Below are 14,553 nucleotides of genomic sequence, written 5' to 3'. Positions count from 1 at the left end.
GTGCCAGTACTATATTGTCCTGATTACTGTAGCTTTGTAGTATAGTCTGAAGTCAGGGAGTCTGATTCCTCCAGCTCCGTTCTTTCCTCAAGACTGCTTTGGCTATTCGGGGTCTTTTTTGTCTCCATACAAATTTTAAGATTTTTTGTTCTAGTTCCATAAAAAATGACATTGGTAATTTGATAGGGATTGCATTGAATCTGTAGATTGCTTTGGGCAGTATAGGCATTTTCACAATATTGATTCTTCCAATCCAAGAACATGGTATATCTCTCCATCTGTTGGCATCATCTTTAATTTCTTTCATCAATGTCATATAGTTTTCAGAGTACAAGTCTTTAGCCCCCTTGGTTGGATTTATTCCTAGGTATTTTTAATCTTTTTGATGAAATTGTAAATGGGATTGTTTTCTTAATTTCTCTTTCAGATAGTTTTTTTTTTTTTTTAGTGTATAGAAACGTCACAGATTTCTGTATACTAATTTTGTATCCTGCAACTTAACTGAATTCATTTATTAGTTCTAATAGTTTTGGTGGCGTCTTTAGGATTTTATATGTATATTATCATGTCATTTGCAAACAGTGACAGTACTATGTCTTCCTTTCCAGTGTGGATTCCTTTTATTTCTTTTTCTTCTCTAATTGCTGTGGCTGGGACTTCCAAAACTATGTTGAATAAAAGTGGCAGGAATGGGCATCCTTGTCTTGTTCCTGATCTTAGAGGAAATGCTTTCAGCTTTTCACCATTGAATATGATGTGACTATGGGCTTGTCATATATAGCCTTTATTGTGTTGAGGTATGTTCTCTCTACACCCACTTTTTTGAGAGTTTTTATTATAAATGAATATTGAATTTTGTCAAATGCTTTTTCTGCATCTATTGAGATGATCATATGATTTTCATTCTTCAATATGTTAACATGGTGTATTACATTGATTTGCAGATACTGAACCATCCATACATCCCTGGGATAAATGCCACTTGATCATGGGGTATGATTCTTTTAATGTACTGTTGAATTTGGTTTGCTAATATTTTTTTTTCTCTCTCTTTTTTTTAAATTTATTTATTTTTATTTATTTATTTTTGGCTGTGTTGGGTCTTTGTTTCTGTGAGAAGGCTTTCTCTAGTTGCAGCAAGCGGGGGCCACTATTCATCGCGGTGTGCAGGCCTCTCACTGTCGTGGCCTCTCTTGTTGCGCAGCACAGGCTCCAGACGCGCAGGCTCAGTAATTGTGGCTCACGGGCCCATTTGCTCCACAGCATGTGGGATCTTCCCAGACCAGGACTCAAACCCGTGTCCCCTGCACTGGCAGGCAGATTCTCAACCACTGTGCCACCAGGGAAGCCCCTGAAGTGGATTCTTAACCACTGCGCCACCAGGGAAGTCCTGTCATATTATAGTCTTGTGGGAGTTCCCTTATATATAACGAGTTGCTTTTCTCTTCCTACTTTTAAGAGTCTCTCTTTAATTTTTGCCATTAGTTATAATGTGTTTTGTTGTGGACCTCTTGAGTTCATCTTTTTTGAGACTCTCTGTGCTTCCTGGACATGAATGTTTTTTTTTTCCTTTCCCAGGTTAGGGAAGTTTTCAGCTATTATTTCTTCAAATAAATTATCTGACCCTTTCTCTCTCTCTTCTCCTTTTGGGATGCCTATATGGGAATGTTAGTATTGTTGATGTTGTCCCAGTGATTTCTTAAATTATTTTCAGTTCTTTTTTTTTCTATTTTCTTTTTTTCTTCTCAGCTTGGGTACTTTCTGCTACTCTGTCTTCTGGTTCACTGATCTGTTACTCTGCTATTATCTAATCTACTCTCAATTCCTCCTCACGTAGCTTTTATTTTAGTCATTGTATTTTTCAGCTCTGTTTGACTCTTCTTTATATTTTCTAACTCTTTGTTGAAATTCTCACTGTGTTCATTCATTCTTCTCACGTGTTTGTTGATCGTCTTTATGGTCATTACCTTTTTTTTTTTGGCTGTGCTTCGAGGCTTTGGGATCTTAGTTCCCTGACCAGGGATTGAACCTGGGCCACAGCAGTGAAAGTGCCGAGTCCTAACCACTGGACCACCAAGGAACTCCCAGTGGTCCTTACCTTGAACTCTTCATGAGGTAGATTGCTTATGTCCACTTCGTTTATTTTTTCTGAGGTTTTGTCTTGTGCCTTCATTTGGAACATTTTCCTCTATCTCCTCATTTTTGCTTAACTTTCGGTGTTTGTTTCTATGCATTAGGTAGGTTGGTTCCATTTCCCAATCTTGAAGAAGTGGCCTTATGTAGGAGATATCCCATGGGGCCCAGCAGCACACTCCCCTCTGGTCACCAGATCAATAGGTTCTCAGGGTGCCCCCTATGTGGGCTGTGTGCCCCCTTCTGTTGTGGCAGGGCTGACTACTGTAGGTAGTAGGTGATAGGTGGGGCTGGCTTGGTTGCCTATAAGGCCGTGCCTCCTTCTGTGACTTTGGGTCTGCTGGAGGGTTGGACTCAATCCTGGCATGGCTGGCTGCATGGGCTGGGGGTCTGTGGGGCTGGTGCCTGCCTGCTGGTGGATGGACCCCGGTCTCCACACAGCTTCCTGAATTGGCTGGTGCTGTCCCAGTAGTGGGTGGGTAAGCCCTGGTGTTATTAGGTTAGAGTGAGAATTCCAAAATAGTGCTTGCCAGCACTGGTGTTATTGTGGTAAAGCTCCCCAAAATGAATGCTGCCAGGTCTCTGTCCCCAGAGGAAGTCCCAGTTGCCTTCTGCCTCACCAGGAGGGTCTCTAAGATCAGCAAGTGGGTCTGACCCAAGGTCCTTTCAAATTACTGCCTCTGCACTGGGACCTAGAGCTCGTGAGATTTTGCATGTGCCCTTCAAGAGTAGGGTCTCTGTTCCCTAGAGCTCTTTGGCTCTCCTGAAAGCAAGCCCTGCTGTTTTTCAAAGCCTGACATTCTAGGGGGTCATCTCCCAGTGCAGGACCCTTGGGTTGAGGAGCTTGATGTGGGGCTCACACCCCTCCCTGGCTTGGGGAGAACCTCTGCATTTGTGATGTTCCTCCTCTTTGTGGTTCCCCAACCCGGGGGTGTGGGTCCTGACTACACCATGTCTCTGCCCCTCTTACCTGTCTCCTTCTTTATGTCTTGAATTGTGAAAAATCTTTTCTGCTAATCTTCAGGTCATTCTCATTGAGAGTTGCTCTGTAATTAGCTGTAAATTTGGTATGCCTGAGGGAGGAGTGAAAATAAATAAAATAAAATAAGTGTTTCACATCATGAAGGTAATGCTAAGTTTAATGGTTTATCCAGCGTTTGAAGTCATCCCAGGTCCAGGTAGAGGGTCTTCCTACTCTGCCATCTAGGCCACACCCCTCAACTCCTAATTATTGATGTCAGTTATAACGCATACTTAAAATGCCTATTTCATTCATTTTGGAGGGAGCAAGTTTCCTATTACCACTATACTCTGGACTGGCTGCATAATTTGCAGGACCCAGAGAAAAATAAAAATGAGGTGCTATTTATTCTAAAAGCAGGACAAAAGTGCCTTTAAAGGCACTAAAATAGGGCTTCCCTGGTGGCGCAGTGGTTGGGAGTCTGCCTGCCAATGCAGGGGACACGGGTTCAAGCCCTGGTCTGGGAGGATCCCACATGCCGCGGAGCGACTAGGCCCGTGAGCCACAATTGCTGAGCCTGCGCGTCTGGAGCCTGTGCTCCGCAACAAGAGAGGCCGCGATAGTGAGAGGCCCGCGCACTGCGATGAAGATTGGCCCCCACTTGCCGCAACTGGAGAGAGCCCTCGCACAGAAACGAAGACCCAACACAGCCATAAATAAATAAAATTAAAAAAAAAAAAAAAAAAAAAAAAAGGCACTAAAATAGAAAGTTTTTTTGTTTTTCCATTTCTCTCCTCTCCTAAAGCATACGCTCCACTTCCGCATTGGACATCACTTTAAAAATTCAAAAATACAATTTTTGAATCGAACTTCAAACAAATTAAAAGTATAAGTATTAATAATTGCAGAATACTGACAATAGGTCATTAGACCAAGCATGGTGTCGTCCATATGATTACATTCCCATGAAGCTGACCCTGACTATACCCTTTAGCAGCATTTTGCTTGTCCATTCATCCGCCTGGCAGAAGTTACAAGTCTCTCTCTATCAAAGCAGATTAACAGATAAAATATGTTGTTGTCCTCTGGGAATCCTGTCCATCCAAACACAAGTCCAAGGACAAGTCGGTAGCTCCATGAATGGCATCCCTTTGCCAGTAGTGTTTGGGGATCATTCCACTTTCTGCCTGCTATGGTCTGAAGGGCTGGTCCCCCCACAATGCACATATTGGAAACTCAATGCCCAATGCGGTAGTGTTAGGAGGTGGTTGCCTTTGGGAGGTGATTAGGTCATGATGGTGGAGCTCTCAAGAATGGAATAAGTGACCTTATGAAAGAGATCCCACAGAAAGAACACTTGTGCACTATTGGTGGGATTATAAATTGGTGCAGCCTCTATGGAAAACAGTACAGAGGATGCCTCCCCCAAAAAATAAATATCGAAGTCCCATATGATCCAGCAATTCCACTTCTGGGAATATATCCAAAGGAAACAAAAACAGTAACTCAGAAAGGTATCTGCACCCCCATGTTCATAGCAGCACTATTTACAATAGCCAAGACATGGAAGCAATCTAAATGTCCATCAGTGGATGAAGGGGTAAAGAAGTTGTGAGATTATACACACACACACACACACACACACACAAAATGGAATAAGGGACTGTTATTCAGCCATAAAAAATGAGGAATTCCTACAATTTGTGACTACATGGATGGAACTTGAAGGCATTATGTTAAGACAGAAAAAGACAAATATGGTATAATCTCACGTATATGTGGAATCTTAAAAAAAAATAGAAAAAGAAATCAGACATCTTATTACCAGAGGCAAAGGGTGCGGGGAGGGAGAACTGAAGGGAGTTGTTAAAAGATACAAATTTCCAGGTATAAGATAAATAAGTACTAAGGTTGTAACGTACAACATGATGACTGTAGTTAAGAGTACTGTATGATATATAGGAAAGCTGTGAAGGGAGTAGACCCTAAGAGTTCTCATCACAAGGAGAACATTTGTATTCTTTTTTCTTTTCCTCTTTCTTTTCTTTTTGTTGTGTCTATATGAGATGACGGATGTCAGCTAAACCTATCGCAATAATCATTTCACAAGATATGTAAGTCAAACCATCATACTGTATGCCTTAAACTTATACAGTGATGTATGTGAAATATTGCTCAGTAAACGTGGGGAAAAAAATCAAAAGACTTTACACACAGAAGAGATCCCACAGAGCCCCCTAGCCCCTTCCACCCTGTGAGGGTACAACAAGAAGTCTTCCACCCAGAAGGGGACACTCACCTGACCATGCTAGCACCCTGATCTAGGACGTCCAGCCTCCAGAGCTTCAAGAAATAAATGCTTATTGTTTATAAGCCACTCAGTCGGTGGTATTTGTTATAGCAGCCTGGGCACCCTCGCATCTCAGTGGTGGCTCCAGGAACAAAGAGCAGAGAAGGCGCAGGTATCTCTCCCGTGAGAGCAGCAGCTGGTTCTCCAGCATCTTCCTTGGCAGCATTTCCAATCACATCTCACCTATTTTGCTACATGTCTACCCACACAAGCAAGGTATGCATTCCACTATGTGTAGGCATGATTATACAAAAAGAAAGGGCCTCCACGTACAGGTCATTTTCCCCCCCACCTGTGTATAGCCAGCCCTGGGTAAAAATTTGAATATAACATACCAGAAAGAACACCAGCTATAGAATCGAATAACATACAGCCCACTTGCAGCGGGCTCTTGCATACAAAACTAAAACCTTCAGAGGCTCAGTTTACCATTTGTGGTCTTGTACTGTGTTGCCTTTGTTAGACTGGAATTACATCTCCTAGAATCCCCTAACCTTCAGAGTTCCAGCTAGTGTCGGCCACAGAAGACAGTTTGCTTAAGATTTGGAGGTCAGAAGTGAAATAGCGGCTGTATTTCTTACACTCGCAAGTTCAGTGCAAGGCACCAAGCACTGTGGCAGCTGTTGCCAGTCTCCTCAAAAGTTTCCATGATGTTCTAGACGTAATCTGTGGAGGGAGCTCCCCCGCGGTCCAGTGGTTAAGACACCGCCTTCCAATGCAGGGGGCACGGGTTTGATCCCTAGTCAGGGAACTAAGATCGCACACGCTGCAAAGTGTGGCCAAAAATAAAAATAAGAAAAGATATATACTGTGGATATTCTGTTTGGAGCATCTGCATCTCAAGATTACATATTTGAATTTGAATCTGAACTCATCATCTTCTCTCAGAAATCTGCTCCTTATTCTCAATGAGTTAATGGCGTTACTATTCATTCATTCACAAATAATGCTATGATAAATAACCTTGCACATATGTTGTTATATATTTGTAGGAGTTAATTAATCTTCACAGTAAATTCCAAAAGTGGAACTTTTGGGGTCAAAAAATATATTTATTTTTTGAAAAACTTTAATGTTTAACGTTTCTCATATTTCTTGTTGAGTTTACGTCTCATCCATATGCAGTTTTCCTTAAATAATAACAAATTTCTCTCCACAGGGAATTTACCATTTTGCACACCCACCAGCAATGAGAGTGCTTTATCAACAGAATGAGTAGTCAAGCTTCTTTGAATGCTTACAAATCTAAGTAAGAAATATATCAATACAATTTTCATTAGCATTTCCCTTAGTACGACTGAGATTGAGCCTTCTTTTTATATGTTTAGAGCCATTATAATTTCTCTGAGATCTATTCGGGTTTGGTTTTGTTTTGATTGGTACCCATTTTCTATTGATTTTGGTCTTTTTTCCCGTTGATTTTTATTTTATTTTATTTTATTTATTTATTTATATTTTTTGGCTACACCATGTGGCATGCAGGATCTTAGATCCTGATCAGGGATCGAACCTTCACCCTATGCTGTGGAAGCATGGAGTCTTAACCACTGGACCGCCAGGGAAGTCCCTAAATTTTTATTTTATATTGGAGTATAATTGATTAACAATGTTGTGTTAGTTTCAGGTGTATAGCAAAAGATTCAGTTATACATATACATGTATCTATTCTTTTTCAAATTCTTTTCCCATTTAGGTTATTACAGAATATTGAGCAGAGTTCCCTGTGCTATACAGTAAGTTCCTGTTGGTTATTTTTTTTTTTTATAGTAGTGTGTACATGTCAACCCCAAACTCCCAATCTATCCCTCCCTTCCCTTCCCCCCTACTGGGGGAGGCCCAGTAACCATAAGTTCATTCTCTAAGTCAGTGAGTCTGTTTCTGTTTTGTAAATAAGTTCATTTGTATATTTGTTTGTTTGTGATTCCACATATAAGCGATATCATATGATATTTGTCTTTCTCTGTCTGGCTTACTTCACTTAAGATGATAATCTCCAGGCCCATCCACCTTGCTGCAAATGGCATTATTTCATTCTTTCTAATGGCTGAGTAATAGTCCATTGTATCCCCATTGATTTTTTAAATTGATATATAATTGACATATAAAACTGTATTAATTTTAGGAGTACAACATAATGATTTGATATTTAGAATATTGGCCAAACTGTAATATATGTAATACTTTTCTCTTCTCCAAGTCTGTTGGGTTTTTTTTTCTTTTTGACCTTGCTTATTGTGCTTTTTTGCCAAGTAAATTTTACAAAACATTATAGAGTTGCATTATCAGTCTTTGTTTTTTTTTGAAGAAAGTCAGAATTAAAAGGGTTTTGGCACACTCTGGTTATAAAAGAATTCCCCCATGTTTTTCCCTATTATTGGTACAGTTTTGGCTTTTACATTTACATCTCAGATCCCTTTGTAGTTTATTCTGGTAAATGGTGTGAGATATAAGTTTAGTTTTACATTTTTCCATGGCTATCAGCTGTCCAATATCAATTATTGAAAAGACCATTGTTTCCTCTGTGACTTGAGATGCCACCTTTTATCGTATACTAAATTTTCTTGCAAACCTGGGTCTATTTCTGTACTTACTATTCTGTTGTACAGGTCAGTCTATGTAATGTGTGTAACATGTAATGAAAGCAGCAATGGTAGTTCCCACTTGTTATGGGTTGAACTGTGTCTTCCCAAGATTCTTATGTTGAAGTCCTAATCCCCAGGGCCTCAGAGTATGACCTTATAGGGATATAGGGACTTTACAGAGATATCAAGTTAAAATGAAGTCATTAGCATCAGTCCTAATCCAATATAACTAGTGTCTTTATAGAAATGAGAAATTTGGCCACAGAGGCATGCACAGGGGGAAGATGATGAGGAGAAGACAGCCATCTACAAGCCAAGGAAACAGCCTGCGACAGATCCTTCCTTGCAGTTGTCAGAAGGAACTCACCCTGCTGACACCTTGATTTTGCACTTCTAGCCTTCAGATCTGAGACAATACATTTCTATTTTGTAAGCCATCCAGTTTGTGGTACTTTGTTACAGTAGTCCTAGCAAATAAAAACAGCCCTCATTGACCTCCTTCTGCAGGATTGTTCTAGATATTCTTGCATATTTAATTTTCTATATAAATTTTAAAATTGAGAACTTAAAGTTGACTTCAGAAAATAAAACTTGTTGGTAATTATATAGATATACAACGTTTCTGTGTGTTCAACTTTCAAGTCTACTCAATATTCTAGGAATGTTTAAAGTTTCTCATATTTCTTGCTGAGTTTACATCTCAGTATTTTTATCTTTTTTGTCTTGATTATAATTTGGATTTTCTCTTACATTATATATTCTAACTGGTTATTGTGTGTGCATTTTAAGGCTATTTCTTAATTTTATAGCTGCTTCATTAAAAATAATTTGAAAGTTTTCTCTATTTTTTCTAAGTTCTAAAATAAATATCCCTCAATTATTAACTTCAAAGATTTTGTAGAATTGCCTTATGAAAAGAACACTATATTTTTTGTGGTAGTTGTTTTTTTTTTAACAAGAACTTGATCTCATGGTACATTATGTCTACCTTTAGTAGAGACAGCTAAAACAACTTCTCTATGCCATGGAAAATAGCATGTTAAAGCTTTCTATATAATCTGTTGTCAATGCTGGTCATTTGCATTTTCCTTGAAAATTATCCACTTAATCCATATTTTAAAAATTATTTGCAAAATTATGTGCAAAGTAGTCTCATTTTAAAAAAAAACCTCTCTTTCAGTGGTTATTTTCTCCTAGCTATTTTTATTTTGTGTTCTTGATATTTGTCTATTTTGCTGATTTTTTTTTTTTTTTTTGGCCTTGCTGCTCAGCTTGCAGGATCTTTGTAACCTGGGCCCCCAGCAGTGAAAGCACCAAGTCCAAACCACTGGACTGCCATGGAATTCCCTATTTTGTTGATTTTTAAAGAACCAATATTCTTTTTTTTTAAACATCTTTATTGGAGTATGATTGCTTTACAATGTTGTGTTAGTTTCTGCTTTATAATAAAGTGAATCAGCTATACGTATACATATATCCCCATACCCCCTCCCTCTTGCGTCTCCCTCCCATCCTCCCTATCCCACCCCTCTAGGTGGTCACAAAGCACCGAGCTGATCTCCCTGTGCTATGTGGCTGCTTCCCACTAGCTATCTATTTTACATTTGGTAGTGTATATATGTCCATGCCACACTCTCCGTCCCAGCTTATGCTTCCCCTTCCCCGTGTCCTCAGGTCCATTCTCTATGTCTGTGTCTTTATTCATGTCCTGAACCTAGTTTCATCAGAACCATTTTTTTTTAGATTCCATATATATGTGTTAGCATACAGTATTTGTTTTTCTCTTTCTGACTTACTTCACTCTGTATGACAGACTCTAGGTCCATCCACCTCACTACAAATAACTCAATTTCGTTTCTTTTTATGTCAGAGTAATATTCCATTGTATATATGTGCCACATCTTCTTTATCCATTCATCTGTCGATGGACACTTAGGTTGCTTCCATGTCCTGGCTATTGTAAATAGAGCTGCAATGAACATTGTGGTACATGACTCTTTTTGAATTATGGTTTTCTCAGGGTATATGTCCAGGAGTGGGATTGCTGGGTCGTATGGTAGTTCTATTTTTAGTTTTTTAAGGAACCTCCATACTGTTCTCCATAGTGGCCGTATCAATTTACATTCCCACCAACAGTGCAAGAGGGTTCCCTTTTCTCCACACGCTCTCCAGCATTTACTGTTTGCAGACTTTTTGATGATGGCCATTCTGACTGGTGTGAGGTGATATCTCACTGTAGTTCTGATTTGCATTTCTCTAATGATTAGTGATGTTGAGCATCCTTTCATGTGTTTGTTGGCAATCTGTATATCTTCTTTGGAGAAATGTCTGTTTAGGTCTTCTGCCCATTTTTGGGTTGGGTTGTTTGTTTTTTTGATATTGAGCTGCATGAGCTGCTGGTATATTTTGGAGATTAATCCTTTGTCAGTTGCTTTGTTTGCAAATATTTTCTCCCATTCTGAGGGTTGTCTTTTCATCTTGTTTATGGTTTCCTTTGCTGTGCAAAAGCTTTTAAGTTTCATGAGGTCCCATTTGTTTATTTTTGTTTTTCTTTCCATTTCTCTAGGAGGCGGGTCAAAATGGATCTTGCTGTGATTTATGTCATAGAGTGTTCTGCCTATGTAAAGAACCAATATTTTGGTTGATTTATTAGTTTCATTGTTCTTCCATTTCATTAATTTCTGCTTTTATCTTTATTGTTTATTTTTCTATGATATACTTTAAGGTTATAATTTTTGCCTCAAACTGCTATTTTAATTGTACCTTAAAGATTCTTTTATGTAATACTTTTATTATTGTTTTAGAAATTCTGTAATTACATGTACATTTCCCCTTTCATCGGAGATGTTTTCATTTTTATTGCTATATAACATCCATAGTACAGTGCACAAATTTTAAGTTTATATGTTGATGATTTTTTACTTAAGAAGACCCCTTATAACCACCACCCAGATTATGCTGTAGAATGTATATGGTGCCTCAAAAAGCTTCCATGAATGTAAATTGATACAGCCACTATGGAGAACAGTATGGAGGTTCCTTAAAAAACTAAAAATAGAACTACCATACGACGCAGCAATCCCACTACTGGGCATATACCCTGAGAAAACCATAGTTCAAAAAGAGTCATGTACCAAAATGTTCATTGCAGCTCTATTTACAATAGCCAGGACATGGAAGCAACCTAACTGTCCATCATCGGATGAATGGATACAGAAGATGTGGCACATATATACAATGGAATATTACTCAGCCATAAAAAGAAATGAAATGGAGGTATTTGTAATGAGGTGGATGGAGTTAGAGTCTGTCATACAGAGTGAAGTAAGTCAGAAAGAGAAAAACAAATACAGTATGCTAACACATATATATGGAATCTAAGGAAAAAAAAAAAAAAAAGGCCATGAAGAACCTAGTGGTAAGACGGGAATAAAGACACAGACCTACTAGAGAATGGACTTGAGGATATGGGGAGGGGGAAGGGTAACCTGTGACAAAGTGAGAGAGTGGCATGGACATATATACACTACCAAACATAAAATAGATAGCTAGTGGGAAGCAGCCACATAGCACAGGGAGATCAGCTCGGTGCTTTGTGACCAGCTAGATGGGTGGGATAGGGAGGGTGGGAGGGAGGGAGATGCAAGAGGGAAGAGATATGGGAACATATGTATATGTATAACTGATTCACTTTGTCATACAGCAGAAACTAACACACCATTGTAAAGCAATTATACTCCAATAAAGATGTTTAAAAAAAAAAAAAGAAAGAAAGCTTCCATGGTCTCTACCAATCAGCAACCACCCATCTCCTCATCACTATGGTCATTATTAATCTAACCTCTGTCACCACAGATTAATCTTGCCTATTTTTGACCTTATTATATGAAGTCCCACAGAGTAAATACGGCCAGTAACATATGAAAGGATGCTCAGATTCTTTAGTAATCAGGGAAATACAAATTAAACCCACAATTGAGAGACTATTCACATCACCCAATGGGAAGCATCTTAAAGGCTGAAGAGTGAAGTGGTGGCAGGGACCTGAAGCAGTGAAAGCTGTTTTAGAGGTATCTTGGGAAATATGACCATCTTGGAAAATAAAACGTCATTATTATGTAAAGGTAAACATGCACATATGATACAACCCAGAACTATAACTTTGAGATTTATATCTGAGAGACATTCCTGCATGTGTTCATGGAAGGCACATTCCAGAATGTTTTAGCAGCATTTTAAAAATAATAACAACATTAATAAATAATAACATTTCATGGAAACAACCCAATCTTTCTCCCCTCACATAGATACGTTGTAGAGCATTTACACAATGAAATAATACCTGTGGTAATGAAAGTAAACTACGGTCATGCGTCACTTTGAAAGATCTCAATTTATGTTAGGCAAAAAAGCAAGTTATTAGAGAATACATACAGTATAATTCTGTCATTATAATACTTTAAAATGGGTAAAATTATGCAATATATTCTTTAGGGTTACAAATGTGGTAAAGCTGCCAAGAAAGCCAAGGCATGGTAAATATAAAAACAGTGGTTTCCTTTGTTGTGGAAAAAGAAAACTGTTGTGCGGGGTGGCACACAGGAAGCTTCAACAGAGTTTCAAAGCTTTATTACATAGGTTCAGGGATGTTGGAGTGCTCATTTTATTATCATTCTTTAAAATGTACTAGACAATACACATACTCACCTATGTCTGATATATTTCATAATTTTAAAAAATATTAATAGTTTAAAAAAGACATAGTGTCTACTGAAGTAATACTTACAAACAACTATGTGAACACATAAGTAACATTACCAGTTATGTTAGAAAAAGTGTCAAATATCAGATAAATATAAAGTGTTGTAAATCTTGGTATTACCTGTATTATTTGTGAAGAGAATAAAAATATTCATGAGCACTTTGAGAAGTAATACATAATTGTAATTTCTAGGATAATCTTGAAAAGGAAAAAACAGAGTATATAATTTTCAAACTAGTAGTAAGAAAAAGTGAAATGCTAAAGAAACTTGTTCAAACTTGTTCAAAAGAACAAGAGGAAAGAAACATGGACCAGGCTACAAAAAAAGCAGAAAATAAGATGGAGGATTAAAGTCCAACTATTCTTTTTTGTACATAGGCCAAATGCTTCAGTAAAAGACAAATGTTGTCAGATTGGATTTTGCGTGTGTGTGTGTGTGTGTGTGTGTGCTGTGCAGTTTGTGGGATCTTGGTTCTCCCACCAGAGATTGAACCCCGGACCACAATTGTGAAAGCGCCAAGTCCTAACCACTGGACCACCATGGAATTCCTGGATTGTGTTTTTAAAATTCTAATTATATGCTCTTTACATCAGACATATATAAAAGCTAAAGGTGCAGAAAGGTTTAAAGTGAAAAATGAAGAAAAAAATCCATCAACAGGCACAATCTAAATGAAAGAGAGATAGTAATACTGTAAATTTAATATGTAAAATATATGCTTATATATAATATATTTAATATAATTACTATTGTATATTAATATAAAAGATAGACATTAATTCTAAAATATTTACTGAGGATAAGGAGAGTAACTTTATATGCTAAATGTTTAATATCTAAACAAGATATCAAATATTAAATTTGTATACACTTCATAGAGCTTAAAATTTATAAGTCAAAATTGGCAGAATCGCAAGAAGCTATAAATAGTATCTAAATAAATCATCAAATCTCTCTAAGAAATTCTTATAAAATGCAGGCAGAAAATCAATAAGGATAGAGAAGTTTAAAGAATATAGGAAACACACTTGAGCAAATGGACACATACAGAACATGATGACCAACAAACACAAATATGTTTCTTTCTAAACACATAGGGAACATTCACAAAACTGTGTCGTCTGAGAACTTACAGCTTTCCATTCATCTCAAGAGGTGTTCAGCTTTACCTCAGTGAAGAGGGTTCTAACTGCTACTGCAAGGTTTTGCCTGATGATTCCAACATTTAGATCATCTTGGAGTTTCCATCTGTTGATTGTCTTTTCCCTTGAAAATGCATCATATTTTTGGTATGTCAAGTAATTTTTTACTTTATCCTGGACATTTTTAACATTAAGTTTGAAATTCTGGATCCTCTTAAAATTCTCTGAAGAATGTTGATTTTGTTTGTTTCTTGTTTTCACAGGTGATCAAAGTTCCAGCTCATCTTCTGTATCGTTGGAGGAGGTCACTGAGAGGGCGTGATCAGTGGTCGACCCTTGAGTTGGACCCAGGTGATCAGAGGCTCCTCACCCCTCCCCTGTCCTTAGGATGTGCATTCCACCCACCATTCCCATATTAGGAGCCGTTTCAAGGATGCAGCCTTGGGACAGAAATGTGGTGTTGAGACTCCCTGGATGATATATGTGACTGAGCCCGCTAAGGTCTCTATATAAACTTCTGCGATTCAGGCGGGTGAGTGCAGAGGTCTACTGGTCTTACAGCTGCCCAAGACAAGCCTTGGAAGTAAGTTCCCTTGCTCAGTAAACCTGCCACCTACCCATC

The 14,553-nt window shown here is 38.2% G+C and overlaps 1 non-coding gene across 1 annotated transcript; it reads right to left on the bottom strand.

Moving 5' to 3' along the window:
• Positions 1–2,008: 2,008 nt before the first annotated feature.
• TRNAE-UUC lies at positions 2,009–2,080 on the bottom strand. Its single transcript has one exon. It is a non-coding gene; the product is annotated as a tRNA-Glu (tRNA).
• Between the last annotated feature and the right edge of the window lie 12,473 nt (positions 2,081–14,553).

The sequence above is a fragment of the Balaenoptera musculus genome, chromosome 12 (assembly GCF_009873245.2).
Source record: "Balaenoptera musculus isolate JJ_BM4_2016_0621 chromosome 12, mBalMus1.pri.v3, whole genome shotgun sequence".
In the NCBI taxonomy this organism is placed as follows: domain Eukaryota; kingdom Metazoa; phylum Chordata; class Mammalia; order Artiodactyla; family Balaenopteridae; genus Balaenoptera; species Balaenoptera musculus.
Note: the sequence above shows the minus strand (reverse complement) of the source record. Positions and strands in the feature narration are given on the sequence as shown.